Here is a 5,085-nt window from a genome sequence, read left to right as displayed (position 1 = left end):
TAGGACAGTTTAGATTCAGAAACTACCCTTGGGAAAAATCACTTGCTTCGGTACCAGATTAGGAGCAGATAAGCAAAAAATTGCTCCGAACTGGCAAATACAGGGCATTCATATGTGCTCAGAAACTAACTCAATTCGGTAGTCCACATCCACCTCACAACAATACCCCTGGAAATATTCATGTACTAGTCATAAGTTCCCAACTTATACCACATCTATCCACATACAAATACCAACTTAGCTGCAGAACCCATGCCTCCAAGAGGCGCGAAGAATTATCAAGATGGAGGTGATGATGGTGGCAGCAAGCAAAGCAAAGTCAGAGCAGACAGAGGAGCATAAGGCACACATGGAGGCTAACCGGCTCAAGGCGCTTGAGAGGGCGGCAGCAGCCGAGGGTCGCGCATCCCAGTCACAGCCTGATAACGAAACTGTCACCTAGGTGCGTGGAGGATCCTGAACCACCTAGGCACAAGTCTAGAAAATTTAGAACAAGGTAGAGAAACCTGAAGTTTGAGAGAGGACCACATCTTTGCGAAACCTGAAGCTCTGGAAGTTGATGTATGTATGATATCCATCTCTATTACAGCCAGTCCTCATTTGCACAAAACATCTATGTTGAGTGCATGATAAACTCAATCATCCAGAAAACTGGAAGGGGTTACAGATGAACTCATTCGCTCATGCAAATAAAAACTAGTTCATCTAGACTAAGCACATGGATTAAAAAGGGGAACATAAAGCGAAGTCTTCCAACACAAACATCAGTACATAATATAAACCGGAGTCTTAGACCTCAGTGTTGGTCCTTGCTGACAGCATATCCTGCTTACATTCATACTAATACAGACATATCAAACCACATCAGCACAATCTTGAACATCCGCCATCCAACCCCACAGGCGTAGATCGCCCAAGCAAGACCAAAATGACTAGCAAGCGAGCTCAGATCTGCATAAATGTACTTAGTTAGAAAACTGAAGCAATTGCAGTTGATGCAACGGGAAATTTCCCTATCCCAACTTCTTAGGAAGGAGGAATGTGCTAAACCGCGGAGCACACCATAGCTTAAGAACAAAGGTGCACCCGCTGGTCATTTTGCAGTTTGGAAGCAATATACACAAAAATCGGCAGACCATAACAGGTGAATCCTATCTTTTCTTGGAAACAGAACATGGTAAATAAGGAGTGTTCACAAATATTAGATTCAGAACCTTCAAACATCAACTTACAGGTTATGCAACATTCTTGTTTTGAACATCCTTTCAACTGAGTGAATAATGTGTAGTAAGTGCTAAGTATGACTAACAATGTACTCCTACGTAAATACAGATTTGCATAGAGATGCAAGCGTGAATGCCATTTTCTCTCCTAAGATATGGAGCAACAAAAACTAGCTGTCGAAACTAGTGTCCAATCTTTCTTTTCAGTTAGCATTTTCAATCACATACATGGGAGTTAAACATGCATGCAGAATCAAACCATGAATTGACTACTTATCCTAGCAGGGTGACAAGGTAGTCAAGCCCAATAGAACTGTTGACGTATAATGTGTTGTCTAGTCTCTTCCATAAGATCGGCCTTTTGGTTGCATTGGCTAGAGCATGCACTTCTACATGGTATCAGAGCCAGGAGGTCTTGAGTTCAAGATCCGGCTGGCGCAATTAAATTGCAGTCCACTTTTGGTCCACGTTTAGGCCTGAGGGAGCCACACGTGAGGGGAAGTGTTGACGTATAATGTGTTGCCTAGTCTCTTCCATAAGATTGGTCTTTTGGTTGCATTGGCTAGAGCATGCACTTCTACATAATTAACTTTCTATATAACCATGGGAGTAGAACTTTGAAGCAACTGTAGTTGATGCAATGGGAATCTTTCCTATCTAAAAAATTATAGGGTAAAATATAGCTTAAGAACAAAGGCGCAATAATCCTATAGCCATCTTATTGCAGTGAAGCAAGATAAATAAAAAATAGCAGACCATGACATGTGAACTCTATGCTCTTGAAAACACAACAAGGCAAATAAAGAGTACTCAGATATCAGCTTATAAAACCATCGATTGGCCACCTCTCCTAGCTAGTTTCACAAGGTAGCCAGGCCCAATAAAACAATAACTAATTCTCTATATAACCATGCGAATAGAGCAAGCATAGCCTGCACCCAATGGCAATATAAAATAAAATAATCAGGCTTACGGGTTGATCATATAGTTGGTTCTGATAATAACGGTGGGAAGCTAAAGTATGGGAGGGCACGTCTGGGATTGAAGGTATTCTCCATCTTTGTGAAGACTTTGGTAATTTCATAAGTCTTGACCTCCATTGAGTAACAATCCACATTCCCAACATGAATACCTTCTGGAGCGCCTCGGAAGAACAAGAATCCCTCGGCTGCACGCATTGTGCAAATGGAATGATACTGCCCAGGAAGCTGTATGATCTTCTCTAGCTTCCACTGCTGCGAACTATTCTTCAGAGAGGTATGGTAGAGGGCAAAGGATCCATGTTGACCGACAAGGGAAAACATCTCAAGGACTCCTTCTTGGCCCATCACAACGACATTTGCGTGATGATGGGCAAAGCACTCGTCAGGCAGATCGCTGAGCTCCAGATGGTAGCCGGTGAGAAGGTCGACAGTGGAAAACCTCAAAGTGCGTGTGTCCAGCACCATCAAATGGTCACTCCATCCATAAGGCCGTGTCCAGTAGAAGCAGCAGCGCACGCAGTCAAAACAGGACATGCGTTCCAACGAAGGTGAGGTGGGAGGCTCGAGCATAGACCATTGCATAGTTGTGGCCGGGAGCACAAAGAGGACAAGCTTCGTCATGTATCTTGCTATGCATATCACCTTGAAGGGCTCTTCCTCGCCATCGTCCCTGGTGTTGGGAGCAAGCACGGGCTCGAATCCATGGAGGCGATCCTGCGGTTGGGCGGCGAGGTCCTCAGGTATGGTTGGAAGCAAGATGTATCTGCTGGACAGCGGGTCACAGACGGCGAGGTGGAAGTCGGCAGCGTTGCACCGCTCCTGTTTGGTCCACGTCGGGCGGTCACAGCGTTCTTCGTCACCGAGCTCACTGGAGTCCATGAGGATGCTTACCTGACGGCGGGCACAGTCTTGGCGGTAGCTCCACATGTGGACGGAACGGGGGTAGAAGGATCTCCAATCGAGGAGGACGCGGCCGTCGCGGACGTCGCGGGGGCGCCAGCGTGGGCCTTCCCCGTCGTCTTCTTGGGCGCCCGGCGGGACGTAGTAGGACGAAGAAGAAACGACGGCCGGGACGAAGGAAAGGCGGTTCCGCAGGGGGCGAGCGGGGCGGAGGGGTGCGGCGCCTGGGCGGGGTGGAATCCGCCCGCGTCCATGAAGCCGAGGAGGGGAGGGCGATGCAGCGTGCGGAAGGCGCGGCCTTTGATGACCTGGCGGAAGGAGGTGCAGGCGGCGGAGGCGCGGGCGAGCGCGTCCGGGGTGGGCAGGCGGATGAAGATCTCCTCCAGGAGCTCGTCGGGAATGGTCGGCGGCGGCTGCGTGGCCATGGCGGCTGGGGTGGAGGAAGGGGATTGAGGGTTAGGGTTGGGGTTCGGGGCAGTGGGAGTGACGAGTGAGTGGGATAGTGAGCTCTAGCAAGCCATTTTATTTAGCTCCATGGATTCAAAACTGTCGCTTTAAGCTTCAAAAAACGTTTGGAAAAAAATATCACTCCCCTAATCCTATATACATCTACCTACAAATATGTCTATCATTTCATGGATTGGAAAATTGTCACTTTAACCTTCGAAAACGTTTAGAAAATTAGGGCGACCAGTCACCAATGAGTGGGGCACTGAGCTCTACGAAGCCATTCATCTCCATGGATTGGAGAATTGTCGCTTTAACCTTCAAAAACGTTTAGAAAACAAATTATAGCTTAAAGCTCCGTAAATATGTCTATTAATTTTCATCTGTGGTTTGGATAAAAAGGAGAAATTCATCTGGACAACATCCATATATACATCACTTGTTGGAATCTTTCTGTCGGCGGGAATGGAGACGGGGTCCCCGGGTACACGGAGAAGCAGACTTGGTGCCATCATGATCAGAGATCCATTGAGCGAACTTAGGAGGTGCTCGGGGGCTTGTCGCCGAGCACTTGCTTTCTTGGGCACGGGAACTCTCGCTGCGACCAGCCCCCTTGAGATTGGGGAGGGGGCGCGTGAGGAGAGGCCCATGCCAATGGCGGGACACACTATTAATTTGGTGCGGTGCGGGTCAAGGATTGTGCAAAACACGCACTCTCCCTTCCCCCCGGCGCACAAGTTTGGGTTAGCCCATTTGCGGGCCCCTACGTGCCCTATTTTTCTTTTCATTTTTACATTTTTTTCTGTTTTCGTTTTATTCTTTGTTAAAATAATTCAGGATTAAATAGCTTCTCAAATTTTTAAAAATTGTGAATTATGAAAAATGTTCAAGCAATCTTAAATGTTAATGGATTAAAAAAATTCGTGATTTCAAAAAATGTTAACATAGTTCTAAATTGTTCAAGAAATTCAAAAGTAGTTCATGAATTCGAAAAATCATGAATTAGAAAATATGTACGCGTATTCAAACACTGTTTACGATTTCATAAAAAATGTTGAGGAAAAAATGTTCGAATATTCCAAAAATATGTATGCGTATTCAAACACTGTTCATGTTCATCTTTTTTTAATGTTTCGAAAAAAATGAGAAAAATGTTCACAAGTTTCAGTAAAATGGTTTGCCAATTCAGAAAGATGTTCGCAGTTTCTCAAAATGTTTGTGAATTTGTAGAAAATGTTCACAATATTCAAAAAAAAGTTCGGCAAATTTTCTCAAAAGGTTATCAAATTTAAAAACAAATCACATATTTGAAAATTATTCATGAACTCAAAAATGTTCTTGAATTACAAAAATTCTTCCCAAATTTTAACAAATAATCGCCGGTTAAAAAATATTGTTCATGCGTTCCAAAAATCTAGAAAATTTTAAAAAGCTTCTCTGAATTTTAAAAAGCTTCATGAACTCAAAAATTGTTTTTTTCTCCTTATTTTTTCACCATTTTTACAAATGGTAGATTTTTTTGTCCTTATTCT

At 44.5% G+C, this 5,085-nt stretch overlaps 1 pseudogene; it reads right to left on the bottom strand.

Moving 5' to 3' along the window:
* Positions 1 to 2,203: 2,203 nt before the first annotated feature.
* LOC123147282 (uncharacterized) lies at positions 2,204 to 3,531 on the bottom strand (annotated as a pseudogene).
* Positions 3,532 to 5,085: the final 1,554 nt, after the last annotated feature.

The sequence above is a fragment of the Triticum aestivum genome, chromosome 7A (assembly GCF_018294505.1).
Source record: "Triticum aestivum cultivar Chinese Spring chromosome 7A, IWGSC CS RefSeq v2.1, whole genome shotgun sequence".
In the NCBI taxonomy this organism is placed as follows: Eukaryota; Viridiplantae; Streptophyta; class Magnoliopsida; order Poales; family Poaceae; genus Triticum; species Triticum aestivum.
The sequence above is the reverse complement of the archived record's forward strand: the minus strand, read 5'-3'. Positions and strand labels throughout refer to the sequence as shown.